Below are 17527 nucleotides of genomic sequence, written 5' to 3'. Positions count from 1 at the left end.
TGCTTGATAGTCACTTGGTTCACGGAGACTCAGATAGTTCCCGGAAGTTCGTGGCGGCTGGCTCATATGAATGCGTTAATAACAGAAGATAGAACTGCGATTTTTGGTAATTAGTAGTCAATAAAGGGTTTGATTTGCAATATTTATACAACATATCGATATGTGTATGTAGTTAGATCAATATGTTTTAAAAAAGTAACATTTGCTTGTATTTGAGGATTAAATACTTTATTTATACCAATATGCGAAATGTTTGCTTTGCAGCAGCAAACGACAAGGCATTGTACATAAGAGAAGTTAAAAGACTAGAAATAAACAATCCAAAATGTAAACATCTAAAATAGAAATAAAATAGCATTACAAAAGTAGAAAATATACATAGATAGTGTGAACAGCTATCTTACCTGCCTTGTTAACATAAGGCCAACGTTGCCTTGGTTAAAGAGCGTGCTGCTGTTGTTTATTGCTTTGAATTCTTTAAAATAAATATGTTGTTCTTAAACCTGTATGGTAGTAATGAGCATCACATCCTAATGTGTATTGATATATTTAGAGGGAGGGGATGGGAAGGAATGTTTAAAAATTCAGATTAGATTCATTTCTACCATTTATTTATTCATGGTGGTTTCAGTAATCCCATGGCAATTGAGGACCTAAGTAATATACATGAGTAATGTAATCTTTATGACTTTCAGAAAGGACAGGAGACCGACAGGTGCCTATCAAAGATTGTCAACTGACAAGCATGATGATGATGATGTTAAATGTGTTGTTTTAGGAACATCCATTGTAAATAAATGGAATTCAATAAACATCAAATAGCATATCATGCAGCTTGTCTGTGCCTTTTCCTCCGTGTTGTCCTGGCATATAGTCTCCACCATGGGTCGCTGTGCTGCCTGGGGATGCTCCAATCGCTCAGAAAAATCGCTTGAAAAAATACTAGATCAGAAACATTACAACAAATATATATGTAATATCAAAAGTACCAAATCCACTACTGTACTTAACATTCGTCATCAAGGTAATAGGATGTGTCACCAAGTATTTATACCTTTTTGAGATCTTGCACTCCCAGATTCCTGCAGATCCTCGGCATCACCGGTAGGCGGCGCGGGGTGTCCCGGCTGAGAGCTGTCATCAGGCGGCGGCGGCAGCAGCAACAACGTGGGTGGAGGATCGGGTATATTACTACAGTCACACCGAGACTCAGAGCCGGTGAGGCGGGCATACAGCTGCTGAGAACACCGCGTGCTTCAGACACAACCGCGGTTTCATCCGGCTTTTACTGTGGAGCTCACGCTTGATGGTGAAACTACTTTTCCATGGTGATGTGTGGCTGGCAGGGATAATTTATGGAGCGACCGACCGGCGGTAGCGTTTCTCCGGGGGAGAGATTGTTGCTGCTGCGGAAACCGGACCCATTTAGGGAAAGGGGAAACAATGTGTGTCGCTCCTCACACCGGCTGACAGTCGGCAATGGCAGTTTTGGTTGATATAAACCATATCAAATTGACTCATTTTGGAGCATTAGACATTTCATTCTGTAGAGAACCTCTCTGTAACAAAGAGGCACTGCTGGGATTTGAACCCAGGATCTCCTGTTTACGAGACAGGCGCTTTACCACTAAGCCACAGCGCCTTTATGATTCGTAATTCCTCAATTTAACATCAATTGCTTCCTTTTATTTCCACAAAAAATGTATCAGGCTCTATAACATTTTATTCATAAAGTCCCAAAGCCACAGTGTGTTGAGCTGTAATGTTGCATCCTGTCACGGTCAAGTATTATATGGGGAATGCACTAATATAAGCCTAGTTTTACGCCCAAACTAAACGTGAATGTTTTATAAGTACCGCGCACTGACCGATTGCGCCACTGGAGCACAACATGTTTATAATATTAAAAACAATAGCCATTGGTCTTGAATTTTCTAAAGGTATCTGTTATTATAACCAAACACTCTCCTATGCTCTAGACTTTCTTTCAGGTTTGTATTTGTCAGTAGAAAGTGAAAACGGGTGCTTTTAGGAACACCCAACCCCTATAAATTAGGATTTTCTAAATTACCGTTCCTTATATAGACATTTCCAGTGGGCATCAGATCAATCTAGATTACAAAATCTAGTTTATATACCCAAACTAACCCAAACATTACTATCGTTTTAAAGTACAAACCATTCCAAATATTTGCTATTGAATGTAATTGAACGTGGTAACGATGAGAGCTTTATCTAAATATATTTTGTTGCTCTCCGCAACAAAAAGGCACTGCTGGGAGTTGAACCCAGGATCTCCTGTTTACTAGACAGGCGCTTTACCGCTAAGCCACAGCACCCGCCCCCAAAATCCGTTTTTCCCAGTCTTTATATTACAGCAGTTTTTTTTCATTCCGTTCACAGACGCAGCACCGGAAATGGACCTGCTTAGCTTCGAAAAACTGATTATAAGAGATGCTATGTTATCTTTGATAGTATTTCGTCTCCTCCTTTTTCTTCAAGGAAAGTAAAGAGAGATTTTGGCAACGTTTTCATCTAGTAAACTACATTTTCGTCTCGTAATTTTTCGTCAACGATATGTTGATTTCGTTACAGATATTGTTTACTGACGTCGGTGCCGTCTCGTCATCGTCTCGTCTTTGTCATGGAAAAACAAGTCGTTGTCCAACATATTTCGTCATATTTTAGTCAACGAAATGAACACTACTAGTCAGCCTAGTAATTGAGAACAGCTACGTCCGTTCACATGGTGCTGTGGCTTAACGGTAAAGCGCCTGTCTAGTAAACAGGAGATCCTGGGTTCAACTCCCAGCAGCGCCTCTTTGTTGCCGAGAGCTATAATAAAGCTCTCATCGTTACCATGTTCAATTACATTCAATCGTAAATGTTTGGTATAGTTTGTACTTGAAAACGACTACTTTTATGGTCTAAAGTCGACTGTTATCAAAGCAATGGTTTGGATTAGTTTGTGTCTATAAGGTAGATTTTTTAAACTAGATGTATCTGATTCCCACTGGTAAATATCTATATAAGGAACTGCAATTGAGAAAATAATCATTCATAGAGGTTGGGTGTTCCTAAAAGCAAAAGAATCACCCGTTTTCACTTTCACACAAAAACCTGAAATAAAGACTCTACCAGAGCATAGGAGAGAGTTTGGTTATAATAACAGAAACATACGCTTAGAAAATTCAAGAGTGAAGGCTATTGATGGCATTTTTACAGCCTAAAAAAATATTTTTAGTCAACGAAATTAACACTACTCAGCCGAACGAAATGAGACGAACGACAGCTGTTGACGTGGTGCTGTGGCTTAACGGTAAAGCGCCTGTCTAGTAAACAGGAGATCCTGGGTTCAACTCCCAGCAGCGCCTCTTTGTTGCAGAGAGGTGCTAGTTAGATAAACCTCTCATCGTTACCATGTTCAATCGTAAATGTTTGTTAAGGTTTGTACTTGAAAACAACTTAAAGTTGACTGTCATCCACTCCTGAAGTAATGGTTTGTGTTGATAAATTAGATTTTTTTTAGATAGATTTATCTGACGCCCACAGGTAAATATCTGAGGGTGCGGTGCAAGATCTCGAAATAGCATAAATAATAATAATAAAATACGTCGGCACATTGCCCAAATAACTGCCCTCTGTGGAGGAATAAAGGAACTGCAATTGAGAAAATAATAATTGATAGAGGTTGGGTGTTCCTAAAAGCAAAATAATCACCCGTTTTCACTTTCACACAAAAACCTGAAATAAAGACTACAGATCAGATTATGAATGAACAGTATGAAGTTCATCAACATTGAAATATATGTTATTATCAAAATAATATTTAACTGTTATCAAAACGTAGTGCAACTGTAGAAGCTTGCTCTGTTGTCTCACTGACAGAATAACTTTTACCATTTTAACATGGGGGTCTATGGAAATTGCTCCTTTCTGCAGTCAGTCCCTATCGGCCAATATATGAACTGCAGTGTGTGGCACTTTCGTATTGGCGTCCCGGCTGTTCCCCATTTGCCGCTTGGTCAGGACACAGGGCTGTACCCAGACTTTTAGATAAATAATATAGAGACAACGTGTGACTTACTCGAGGGGAATTTAAAGTTAAATGGAATTGGTTGCAAAACCTAATTCCACATCTCCGGTGTGGGAATATTTTGGAATTAAGCCAAATCAACGAGGCGAACCTACAGACTTGAATGAGCTGCCGGTATATTGCATTTGTTTTAAAAAGGTAGCAACGAAAGCTATACGACCAACCTAAAACTGCACCTGAAACCAACCACCCCATTCCGTTTTTCCAGCTGGGAGCCAACATGGCAATGGATGTTTCCTTTTGCACTTTTTTTCTTGAGACAACAGGGCATGTTTTTTATTTTTTGTTTGAGGAAAATAGTTTTTTTTAAGCTGTTGTTGTCCTGTGGAAAAATGTAATCATAGAAATGACTCCGGAAAAGCTGCAGTTAGAGCCATAAGAAATGAATGCAAATGATTATTTAATGTTTAATGTTGTTTTTATTGGCAATAATTTAAGCTTTGTTAGTTCCAGGTTTAATATGTGCAATAAGTTCATTTCAATAAGTTTTGCAATAAACATTGAACCAATCCGGCCCTCGACTATACCCATTTTTTTTATTTTGGCCCACTGTGTATTTGAGTTTGACCCCCCTGCTCTAGAGCATATAGGGTTTGGTTATATTAACAGATACATAAGAACATTCAAGAGTATTGGCGATTGTTTTTGATATTATTAACATTTTATGCACCATTGGCGCAATCGGTCAGCGCGCGGTATAAGACAGTAAGCTGCAGAGTATGTTCAAGCCTCACCTGGAGCAGAGAAGTTTGAACCTGCATTCAAAGGATATGATCTGGGTTACACTACTTGGAGTAAAGCAGACAGAGACAAAAAGTCAATTTGATATGGTTTATAATCAGAGTACAAAACTGCGAGTGCAAGATCTCAAAAAGGTATAAATATAATGAATCAGCACTATGACACATCTTATACGCTGATGACAAATGTTAAGTACAGGAGTGGATTTGGGAGTTTTTCTCAGCCTGAAAATATATTTTTTTGTGGAAGAATGAAAGGAAACTACTGAGCAGTGTTAATTTTGTCAGCTATTTTTTACTTTAGTCTTAGTCCTGTGTCAAATGTCCTTGTTAGTTTTGGTCATATTTAGTCACCTTCATCCTGTTTTTATTTAGTCAAGCATTTTAGTTGAAGAAAACTAACTATTTTAGTCAATGAAAACTGTTGACATTTGAGTATTTTTTTGTCATCAGATTGTATAGAACATTTCATTCAAACTAGTCTAGCCAAAACCAATAATTTGTCGGGCTACTAGTCAAACTTATTTCACAATAAGATTATATCTTATCCTTATTCGATGGAAAACACAGGTTGAAAGATTAAGAATGCAGCTTTGCAGAAAATATCTGGTCAGGTTTGTGGTGTTTTTACCAGCCGTGTTATGGCCACAATTCTTCCCTTGCCTTCTGATAAAAAAAATGCGCTTTTCTTCTCCGCCTTATTGTAGCGAAAATGGGCCCAAATACCACCTTGTTTCTTTCTCCCAAGCAGTGGTGGCTTTAGACTTTTTCGTTGTCCGTCATGTTGACGGACAGGATCGTAACAGTCGTCATAATCTATTATTACCCGTCGGGTCTGGACACAACTCGTCACTCACAACTCGTCACTCACTCGCACTGACGGGGGGGGGGGCACTGCTCCCAAGTCCTGTTGTTGCCATTTTATTTTCTGTTGAATAAGGTTAGTTAGACCCGAGTCTTTCTGACAGTTCAGTGTGCCGCTGGCCCTGTGTAATTCAAATGTACCGCCGCGCGCAGCACAGACACATAGCTGCTGCCCAGACGCAGCAGCGGAAATGGAACTGCTGGGAGAAAAACTGACTATCAGAGATGTTACGTTATCTTTGATAATATTTCGTCTCCTCCTTTTTCATCAACGAAAGTAAAGAGAGATTTTTGCAACGTTTTTATCTAGCAAACTACATTTTGGTCTCGTAATATTTCGTCAACGATATTGCATGTTGATTTCGTTACAGTTATTTGTTACTGACGTGAGTGCCGTCTCGACATCGTCTCGTATTAATCATGGGAAAAAAAGTCGTTGACGAACATATTTCGTGATATTTTTCAGGAAAGTACATGAGAAGAGCACCGGCCGTAGACGTGGTGCTGTGGCTTAACGGTAAAGCGCCTGTCTAGTAAACAGGAGATCCTGGGTTCAACTCCCAGCAGCGCCTCTTTGTTGCCGAGAGCTATAATAAAGCTCTCATCGTTACCATGTTCAATTACATTCAATCGTAAATGTTTGGTATAGTTTGTACTTGAAAACGACTAAGTTTATGGTATGATTCACTTGGAACACACACTCACAAATTCCATGTATTGTATGTAATTATTAACAAATTAAGTCTGACATCTTCATTGACATTTTTCAATCTTTCAGGGAACATCCTCTAATAAGCTCACTAAACAAATATCAGTTCACAGAAATGTTATTTAATTTTTAAAGTGCCATGTTTGTATTGAACAGGTTATTTAAAAGTGGAATAAAACTATTTTAAACTAGCCTATTGGAAAGCACGAAAAATGTGTGTGCATTGAGATTAACCATTAAGATGGCATAAACATGAAGTCATGAACACTAACCCAGACATTAGTTATCTACCTTGAACCTAAGACACTTGTAGCCTGTCTCTGCTGACGCACAATAAGGGGAATGTCAACACAGACACCTGTCAACCCGCACTCTGCTGTTCCCCCGGGCCGCCATTTGCCCATCCCTGCTAGAGCATAGGAGAGGGTTTGGTTATAATATAACAGATACCTTTAGAACATGCAAGAGTGATGGCTATTGATGGCATTTTTACAGGCTGATAAAACATTTTTAGTCAACTAAATGAACACTACTCAGCCCAGTAAGTGAGAAGAACAACATTTGACAACGTGGTGCTGTGGCTTAATGGTAAAGCGCCTGTCTAGTAAACAGGAGAGCTGGGTTGCGTTCGGATAGTTTAAAAATCAGCTCCAAAGTTCTAACCCTATCTCCTATTCCTTGACCTCTGAGTGAAACGTCACGGGGTTAAGGGATAGTGGATAGGAGAATTCAAAAGGAATTAGGAGAAGAGACTGCGGTACATTAGAGAATCCGACTGCACTTTCACTATCCGACGTGTGCGCCAGCGGACGTCATTTTGTGCGTCTGCTGCTGTGGGGGAACTATGGAAACTACAGTTTTCTATACAGCGGACTACAACATGGATGTATAATAAGAACGAGGGACTACTGTGAACTCATCTAGAGACTCTCCACCGTGCTCTGATGCTGTTGCTTTGCTTTATGAATGGGGACAACAGAGAAACATTTCTTCATGACCAACGTTGGAATTGAAATAAAAAAGGAAAGTCAAACTTATGCTCGTCACCCTCTCCCTCCGGTCTACATTAATACAAAAAATGATCCCAGTATGATTGTATGAACTATGAAAATATCTTAAAATCAATACAAATGTATTTATTATAAACGTTAGTCCTTAAGATCTATCACTGTTTATATCACCATTCAAACATCTTTTAAAAGTTGAACAAACCCCACACAGCTCAGTAAAGACTGTGAAATGTTGACTTTATTTGATAATTTCAGTAAAAACTAACGTTCATATTTCTCTTTTTGATTATAATACTGATGAACCTTCAAAACAAAGCACTTTGACAACTTACCACATACGTTTTAAAATGCTTAATAAGCACCGTAACTTTCATGATATCATTTCTCCGTCATAATCGGTTGTTTCCGTGAACGGCCGACTGTTGTGTGACGTCAAATGCTGCGGCTGCAAGGCATTGTGGGGCAGCATTTTCTCCTCTCCTTTCAGTTAGGGAGGTCCAGTGGTTCCTAAGCTAAAGGAGGTTATAAAGGAAGTTTGAAACCTCCTTTCCTATCATTCTATAGAATTCGAACTGCACTTATCATGGCTGCCACTGAGGGACTTCCGGGTAATTTCACTCCGTTAGGAAGGTTCCTAAGCTAAATGGACTATTCGACTGCAGCCCTGGCCTCTCCTGGTCTCTCCAGATCGCCATGATGAAAAATAAACTCTTACATCCAGGGGCCTATACTACGAATCAAGATCTTCGTTTAGCAAGCTAACTTCTGGGATTTCCGGTCCTACGAAGCTGGTTCACTTCTTAACGGGCTAGATAACTTATTCGACTTATTTAACTGAACGGCTAGCCTGCGCTGGAGCAGGATAGGTTCCAGGATAAGAGATCAACTGTGCGGAGTTCTTCTTCTTCTTTGCTTTAATAATAATAATAATAATAATAGATTTAATTTGTTAGCGCTTTTACAGGTGCTCAAAGACGCTTTACAGATATAGTGAAGAGAAAATAAAAGAAAGGAACAACAAATAAATATATAGTTAAAGATAAAGTCAAATCATACAAAAACAATCACACATTAAAAGCCAGATTGAAGAGGTGAGTTTTTGTGAGTGTTTTGAAGGTGGTGAGGTCAGGTCTCTGATGGGTTGGGGGAGTGAGTTCCAGAGGGAGGGGGCAGTGACGGAGAAGGCTCTGTCCCCCCAGGTCCGGTGATTGGTGCGGATGGGGATGGATAGGAGGTTGGCTTCTGATGAGCGGAGGCAGCAGGAAGGTGTGTGGTGGTGCAGCAGGTCTGTGAGGTAGGGGGGGGGGCCTGATTGTTGAGGGCTTTGTAAGTAATCAGGAGGACTTTGAAGTCGATTCTTTGACGGACGGGGAGCCAGTGGAGGTTCTGGAGGACGGGAGTGATGTGGTGTCGGGTGTGGGTGAGGAGGAGGGCAGCAGAGTTCTGGATATGTTGGATATGTTAATGGCGAATTGCTTCCACTTGGAGCATATCGCCACTATACTGTTGATTTATTTAATGTATAAACTTCCCATATTGTTCATGTAGAACAGTGTTCACATAAGCCTGCACATTGATTTTATTTTCATTGAATGTAACCATTTAAATAACGATACATTTATTACAGGTTGAGGTAGAAACCATGGTGGAAAAGCTGATAACAACAGTGTGCAGAGTTTAAAGCGATCAAGTCACATTACAGGATAAAGGAAATACAGTTTAAACTGCCGTTGCAGTTCAAATCACCGTCTGTGTGAACGTGAAAATGAATAGAATATCTCCTCCCATCTTCAGAGCAATCTGACTATTATAACATTAGCGTTAAGAAAGCTTACTTAAATATCTGCCACAACATAAGTAACCGGATCAAAGTAACATTACGTATAGCCTACAGTCTGCGGCACTGTGAGTGCAGACGTCGATGTGTCCCATTATCATTCATATCACATCATAATGTATCATATATCTCCTTATCTGAGTCAGCTGAGCCGTATCTGGCCGTGCAACACTTACAGTGTCACATACTGTATGCAGAAGTATTATTTTAAGCAACACATTAAATTGACGAAACACTCGAGACAAATGTAATTAAAGTCAGATCCACTCGTGTCTTCGGCCTGACGCCCATCGGCAGTGATATCATAAACCTGTTAATGTACGCATTCAAACACTTTTTCTTTTGCCAGCTGTATTCACCTTGCAGGTGCAGCTATGTGGCTTTTATCCTGGATCAAGTGTTTGAGTCATGGATTTTTAAAGTTTAACTTCTTCATATTTGACTAATATTATAGTTGACTTTTCATTCAGGAAGTATGACGCTGCGCTATCAGTACGCTTCTCCATGTTTGTGATTGGTCGAATGCTCCAGATACCACCCCTTTTATGTGAACGCGCACCTAACTAGATAGGACACGGCTGGCTTGAGCGATCGAGTTGATAGCCAGCGTCGTAGGACAATTTCGCGAGAGCGGGTTTGTTTTGGATTAAGTCAACCGGATAACTCAAAACATATCCAGGATATGTTGAACGAGATTCGTAGTATAGGCCCCAGGTGAGATGAAAATGAATAGCAGTCTGTGTGTGCCTTCGTAAATCGTTTGTTTACGTCCCTCACTTCTGTTTCGCTTCTCATGCACTGATTCGCTGAACAGCCAATCAGAGTGATTTCATTTGCCGACAGCCTTTGGCCGACTGCCCACTGATTCGACATGTTGAATCGGTGGGTTTTCGGCCGAAAAGGTGTCGGCACGGCTGAAAAGACACAACGGTGCGGGACACACCAATCTGAGTAGGGCGTGTCGATGCTCATCGTCGGCCTGACGCCCATCTACGGCCAAAATCGGCTTGGTGTGTCCGGGCCTTTAGTCATGGAAAAAAAGGTCATTGGCGAGCTTAATAATATTAACACGAGTACTGAGCACTCTAGCTAAGAAGACGATAAGTTGCGTGGTGCTGTGGCTTAACGGTAAAGCGCCTGTCTAGTAAACAGGAGATCCTGGGTTCAACTCCCAGCAGCGCCTCTTTGTTGGAGAGAGGTTCTATTTAGATAAACCTCTCATCGTTACCACGTTCAATTACATTACATCGTAAATGTTTGGTATGGTTTGTACTTGAAAACGACTAAGATTATGGTGTAAAGTTGACTGTTATCCACCTCTGTAGTAATAATAATAATAATAATAATATATTGGATTTATATAGCGCTTTTATAGTACCCAAAGACGCTTTACAATATGAGGGGGGGGGGGGGGGGGTAGATAGACTGGGGCAGGTAGACAGCAGACTAAGAAAAACAACAAAAACAACAAAACAAAACACAGTGGCAGTCAGGAGGATGTCGAAAATGAGTGGGGGGGTGTTTTACGGATAGAGAGAGGTGAAAAGATGGGTTTTGAGGCGGGACTGGAACAGAGTGAGGGACCCGGACTCACGGAGGTCTTGGGGGAGGGAGTTCCAATGGTTTGGATTTGTTTGTGTTTATAAGGTAGATTTGTAGATGTATCTGATGCCCACTGGTAAATATCTATATAAGGAACTGCAATTGAGAAAATAATAATTTATAGAGGTTGGGTGTTCCTAAAAGCAAAATAATCACCCTTTTTCACTTTTACACAAAAACAAGAAAGAAAGACTAGATACATTTAGAAAATTCAAGAGTAATGGCTATTGTTTTTTCATACTATTGACATTTTGTGCTCCAGTGGCGCAATCGGTCAGTGCGCAGAACTTATAAGACAGTAACCTGCAGAGTGATGCCGAGGTTGTGAGTTCAAGCCTCACCTGGAGCAGAGAAGTTTTAAACTGCATTCAAAGGATATTATCAGGGTTACACTACTTGGAATGAAGCAGACGGAAAGTGTTTTTCGGTGCTCATTGAGTCATTCATTAAATCTCACAGGCCAAATATGGAATAATCTGACACAAGCAAAATCCCTTGGCAAGAGGAAAAAGTAGAAGAGGAAGAAGAAGAAGTTTGCAAAAGGGAGGCGCTGTAGCAGTCAAAGCGCCTGTCTCGTTAACAGGAGAGGTCCAAATCCCAGCAGTGCCTCTTTGTTACACAACATATCCTTTGGATTGGGTGTGTTATCCACCTCTGAAATAAGTTGGTTTAGTTTGGGTGTAAAACTATATTAGGGCATTACCAATAATACTTGACCTTGACAAGATGCAAGATTATAGCTAAACATGTTGAGGGGTTGGGACTTTATGAATAATATTTTTTACAGCCTGAATATCTTTGGTAAAAATGAAAGGAAACAATGGAGTTTCAAAATGGAATAGGTACCGTAATGACAAAGTCAAATAAGGTGCTGTGGCTTAACGGTAAAGCACCTGTCTTGTAAACAGGAGATCCTTTGTTCAAATCCGAACACTGCCTCTTTGTTACAAAAAATATCTCAATCGCGAGGATGCTGGCTTGGTAGTTGCGTACTTCCTTCAGAAATGAAGCAAGTATACTTCCAAGCCACGGCATGGAGAATGGAACAGGCTAACAAGTGTGCCTCTCTCTCTAACGGTTTCAACATAAACTGTACCGAAAATAAATACCTCACGATGTCTATCTAATTATGAACTTGCTTTACTTTCACGGAACACATTATTGGTGATAACAAATGTAACAAAGTAACATATTTACCAACACATGTTCTAATTGGTCCGTGCGCAAAGCATTGTGGGGATTTTAAGGACGCAAAGTCTACCCATGTGCAGCCTCGAAATGTCCCCCAAACCAAGGACGCGGCCTCGGTGGAATTCCAAGTATGCTGGAGATTGGAACAGTCCTTCGGCGGCACTCGATGACGTAGTATCCTTGAAATATTGGCTTGGAAGCCAGAATCCTAGAGATTGAGAAATGGCCTCGGTCTCAAAGCTGGGTGCAGTGTCCGTCAGCAAACACACTGTTTACAAGTAGTTCCAGCAAACATCCACTGATACATTGTGATGTTAACAACCTCATGATAACCTGATATTTGTTTAACTTAGGATCATATACCTGTGTTTAGTCTAGAAAAAGGTAAATGTGTGCATTTTATTTTAAAGTTTTGTATATTTACAGACTGTTGCAAAAACTAAGAAGCTTATAAATATCAGGTTTAAAACTAAAAGACACAATTAAAGATGTTTGGAGTTTTATTTTAGTTATTAATTTGAATTTGTTGTCTAAGAGATGCTGATTTGAAACCGTTGTTACATACAGTTAGGCCTACGGCATTTCCTGTTTCTGCCGGAAAGGAGATGCCACAAGTTACTGAAATCAGTCATAACAAAGGTCTATACAGAAAGGAACAGACGGGAGGAGATCATCTTCACTATACTCAGACTGGATCATGCAGGATTAAACGACACAATGTTTAAAATGGGGAAAAGCGAAGTTGAAGAATGCAGGGAGTGTGGAGTGAAATAAAATGTGGAACACATCATATTACACTGCAACATGTACAAAACAGAGAGGGAAAAACTAAGAGAGGGGTCAGAGAGGCAGGAAGGGAGTGGAGCCTGATGGGGATGCTGGGAACATAAGGTGAGGGGTAAGAGCTACCAGGAAGGCCATTCTTAAGTATTTGAGTGAAACAGGATTGATTGGAAGAATTTAAAACAACGTAAACACAGTGGTATAATTCCACAAGTGGTGATAGGATGATATGGTGATACACACTCTTGGACAGTAGGTGGCGGTATGCACCTTCAAGTTGTTTGCAATCTGCCAAAAACCGAGAGAAGAAGAAGAAGAAGAAGATATCAACATTACATATACGGCGATATCAAAAAATAAAGTTTACATTTAAGTATTAGCAAGAGGCACAAGGTTAGTGTTAACTGTAATGTTAACACTAACCGATTATATGTCAGTGTTAAACCGATATTAGGTTATTACCAATCTAATATCTGACCGTGACAAACGGACAGCAACATGACAGCGACACGTGTTTTCGGTTCGGGACTTAATGAATGCACATTTTTACAGGCTGAAAAAACATTTGTAGAAATAAAATGTCACAATGGAAGTTAGAAAGTAAGGAGGTAGTGGATGAAGAAACGGACGCTGTGGCTTGTGCGCATGTGAAGAATGAAAGGACACTACTGAGAACATTCATTGAGGAGATCAGAAATGAGGGCGGGTGCTGTGGCTTAACGGTAAAGCGCCTGTCTAGTAAACAGGAGATCCTGGGTTCAACTCCCAGCAGCGCCTTTTTTTGTTGTTGCAAAGAACAACAACATATATTTAGATAAAGCTCTCATCGTTACCACGTTCAATTACATTCATTAGTAAATGTTTGGTATGGTTTGTACTTTGAAAACGACGTTATATTTTAAAGTGTTCTGTTATTCACCACTGAAGTAATGGTTTGGGTTAGTTTGGGTGTATAACTAGATTATGTTATCTAGATTTGTCTGATGCCCACTGGTAAATATCTATATAAGGAACGGTCATTTAGAAAATCATAATTTTTAGAGATTGGTTATTCCTAAAAGCACCCGTTTTTACTTTCTAATTACAAATAAAAACTGTGCACATGGTCTGTACACAACTCGTCACACACTCGCGCTGACGGGGGGCGCGACCACTACTCCCAAGCTCTGTTGTTGCCATTTTATTTTCTGTTAAATAACGATTGCTAGATCCGAGTCTTCCTGACAGTTCAGTGTGCCGCTGGCAGTGGTGGCGCCAGAGATTTGATTTTGAGGGTGCTGTGGGGTAGTTTGACGTTTCATTGAGGGTGCTCAAACATTTAGGGTTTCCTATTAATGTACCGTGCGCTACAGTTTAATGTTCTACTGCAACACTCCCCACACGCACATATAGCCTACAGTATATCCGCGACAATGAAGGCTCGATAATCAGCTCACGGCATATAGGTGTAAGCAGAGGTAATGTTCTATTTTTATAGGTGTGTGAACCAGGGACGTGCACACACATTTTGGGGGGTGGGAGCTCAAGTGAGAAAAAGGGCACTTCCCATAAATTATTAAAACAATTGTAAAACTAAAAGTTAAATATAGTTGCACATCTCTGACTTACTGACCAATTTATTTTAATATCCTCACACTCACGCAATTGTTTAATACTCAGTAATAAACTGAGTAATAATAATAATAAAATAATCAGTTACACAGAGACAATGGCTCTGTGCAGCAACTTCCGGCGGGTGGGTGTGAGGCCGAGTACTTCCGGTTTGAGTACAGAGTTTTGACATCTTGACAGTTTGACAGTTTGTTATGACACACCAAGAGCAAGAATGAGCGGATATTATATCCTCAAAACAAAAGCACTTAAATAACATAGGAAAATACATAATTTAATAAATCCACAATATGATAACATTTTACAGATTCATTTAATAAACTTTTATAAAACATAGGTTGATGTTATCGTGGGGAAAAATACATATTTAAACATTTCAATTAGTCTCTGTATATTTAAGTAATGATTTATATAACAGATGAACAGATGTACAATATCCAGAAAGTAGATTATATCTTATATCCGTTAGCGCATTCCCCGCCGGTACCGGTGCACCCCTCTCTCTCTCTCTCTCTCTCTCTCTCTCTCTCTCTCTCTCTCTCTCTCTCTCTCTCTCTCTCTCTCTCTCTATCGATCTATATATCTCTCTCTCTCTCTCTCTCTCTCTCTCTCTCTCTCTCTCGTACGAACAGGGCAAATGGAAAATGTAACCGGGGTGAAAAGGGTGTTATCTTTACTTAATTATGAATGTTGTTTTTTTGTATTATATTTGTGTTATATTTGTATTTAATCTTGTGGAAGTGCAGATCCCCCGTCCTCCACCAGGGGGTGCTGCAGCACCCTCAGCACCCCTACTTCCCACGGCCCTGGCTACACAGGAACACTTTGCCACTGCAATCTCCACAGGTGAGCAGTTCTCAAGGACAACACTACACATTAAAACAAAAATGTCAGTCATTTTACATTTAGGACACTGCTTCAATACAACACAGACAAATGAGAAAGCTGAGAGCAGTCTGATCAGGCAAGTAGTAGGTGTGGGAAAACTAAAGGCTAAACCATGTCAGGTTATCAGTCACATCACATACACAGAAGTTCTGCTGTTTGGAATACTGTAATTTAAGGACATTCAAACAGATAAGCTCTCTCAGCTGTCTCAAGTTATTATCTTATTATTATTATATTATAACTACATAAAATAGTGTTAGAAGAACATTGAACAGCTTAACATAGATGTAGGGTACAAAACCAGCACCTAACACTGGCCCATACAAATAACTGGACCCCTACATGAACAACAGCCGTCACAACCAGTTTCTGGGGTTTCCATGAAAGCAGAGATGGGTTTCAACCTCTCATTAAGAATCTTTGATGAAAGCTAAGTTTGGGTTTTGCTAATGTATTTATCATTTTACACAAGAGGGTTACAAAACTAAAATAAATCTGTAGCCCCTTCATGCTACACACACATAGCTAGCTACCAGTTGATGTGAGCTAATGTATTGTCACTATGTAATCTGTTGCAACACGTCAGCTAGCTGGTTTTTTTTGAATCCTAAATCCAGTGATGTACCTGAACGCGTTCAATGAACGATCGTTCATGAACGCGTTCATATTTTGGGCGAACGTGAACTGAACGTACTGTATTTCCGCTAGATGAACGTAATTGAGAACGCGTTCATTCTCAGCGCTGTATAACGGCGTTCAAAAGTGCGTTCATTCTCAGCACTGTATTATAACGGCGTTCAAAAGTGTGCCAGATTTCATATGCCTTTCAGCCGAAAACCCAGTTAAAACACACCGTAAACAGGCTTCAAAATAATGCGGAAAACCACCCAATCTGGCAACAGCAAGCTGCCTGTGACGCGTACGCGCCTGTCACCCCTGGCTGTCGCACTAAAATATAAATATACTAAATATATCAGACTCCTCACAACAAACAATGTGGAACCGCGGAACCGGCGAGCATTGAATGAATGAATGAATGAATTAGTATGGACGAAGCCGAGAACAGCTGCAGCAGCACTTGCTCAGAGTGAGACTCTATGGCAGGGGTGGGGAACCTCCGGCCTCCGTCCGTATACGGCCCGCGAGACAATTTGGTACGGCCCTCGAGGTAATTTATAAACACACGCAAAAAATAAAAAAATGAAAGAAATCTAGACCGCAAAACAATTAAACAAGCGAGTGCCTGTTTTTCCTGGCCAAGGTCAGGGTCCTTGAACACAACACGAGCCTAACGTGTCATCACGTGGTATATGTCTCGACTGACAGGGGTGCAGTTCTGATGGAGAGCACCAGAACGCCACTCCAGCACTTCAGAAATTGCAGTACCGATAAGTCCATACACATGCCGCAGTTTCTGCGTGTCTGTGTCTTTAGTTGAAAGCCCAGTGGCGATCTGCTCATCTGTCATTCTGATCAGACAGTCAATAACTGTGTTGTTATCATTAGCATCTGGTAAGCTAGCTATGCTAACGAATATAAGAAGCTTTGTCTACAACCAGTGAGGTAAAGGCACATCTTTATATGATCATTTTTAAAGTTATAAAAAAAACAAGAGAATAAAGTAAACAGGTATAAAATACTATATGACAGTTATTAATAAAGAAGAATACAGTTTGAAAGGGGAGTGATTTGTCAAATATCCATACATTAAAAGAAAATCTGCTTACAGTTGTGTTTGGGTGTTGAGAGATGTGTCCATAGATCTCCTAATGTTGCTCTCAAAGTGCAACAAATCTTCCCAGGGGAGCATGCCCCCCCGGACCCCTCTAGAGGAGGTTAGGTCCCCCCCACTTAAACCATGTTCACATGGATAGGAAACTAAATACATTTGCACACATCTTGTGTCCATATCTTTCTGTGTTGGTGGTCACGCCACACCCTGCACGTGCATGCATACGCGAGTCATGGTGAGATATCTGGATTAGGAGGTTGCTTTTTCTTTGCACAGAATGAAATGAATGAGTTGTGATTTTAGTTTTTTTAAGCAGAGGTCAATAACTTGTACGGCCCTCTGAGGATATTGTAAACATTGAAATGGCCCATTAACATCGTACAGGAGACAAATAATAGCTCGCAGCAACGTATTGAAAAAAGAACTATAAACTATAAATTAGTTCATTTTTGAAACCATGAACT

General features: G+C 40.2%; 7 non-coding genes across 7 annotated transcripts; 5 read left to right on the top strand and 2 right to left on the bottom strand.

Moving 5' to 3' along the window:
- Positions 1–1570: 1570 nt before the first annotated feature.
- Positions 1571–1642, bottom strand: trnat-cgu (transfer RNA threonine (anticodon CGU)). The gene has a single exon. It is a non-coding gene; the product is annotated as a tRNA-Thr (tRNA).
- A 625-nt stretch (positions 1643–2267) lies between these two features.
- On the bottom strand, positions 2268–2339 carry trnat-agu (transfer RNA threonine (anticodon AGU)). Its single transcript has one exon. It is a non-coding gene; the product is annotated as a tRNA-Thr (tRNA).
- A 409-nt stretch (positions 2340–2748) lies between these two features.
- trnat-agu (transfer RNA threonine (anticodon AGU)) lies at positions 2749–2820 on the top strand. Its single transcript has one exon. It is a non-coding gene; the product is annotated as a tRNA-Thr (tRNA).
- Positions 2821–3302: 482 nt separating this feature from the next.
- trnat-agu (transfer RNA threonine (anticodon AGU)) lies at positions 3303–3374 on the top strand. Its single transcript has one exon. It is a non-coding gene; the product is annotated as a tRNA-Thr (tRNA).
- A 2826-nt stretch (positions 3375–6200) lies between these two features.
- Positions 6201–6272, top strand: trnat-agu (transfer RNA threonine (anticodon AGU)). The gene has a single exon. It is a non-coding gene; the product is annotated as a tRNA-Thr (tRNA).
- Positions 6273–10367: 4095 nt separating this feature from the next.
- On the top strand, positions 10368–10439 carry trnat-agu (transfer RNA threonine (anticodon AGU)). Its single transcript has one exon. It is a non-coding gene; the product is annotated as a tRNA-Thr (tRNA).
- A 3098-nt stretch (positions 10440–13537) lies between these two features.
- trnat-agu (transfer RNA threonine (anticodon AGU)) lies at positions 13538–13609 on the top strand. The gene has a single exon. It is a non-coding gene; the product is annotated as a tRNA-Thr (tRNA).
- The last annotated feature ends 3918 nt before the right edge of the window (positions 13610–17527 follow it).

The sequence above is a fragment of the Pseudochaenichthys georgianus genome, chromosome 19 (genome assembly GCF_902827115.2).
Source record: "Pseudochaenichthys georgianus chromosome 19, fPseGeo1.2, whole genome shotgun sequence".
In the NCBI taxonomy this organism is placed as follows: Eukaryota; Metazoa; Chordata; class Actinopteri; order Perciformes; family Channichthyidae; genus Pseudochaenichthys; species Pseudochaenichthys georgianus.
This window is presented reverse-complemented; position numbering and strand designations above follow the sequence as displayed.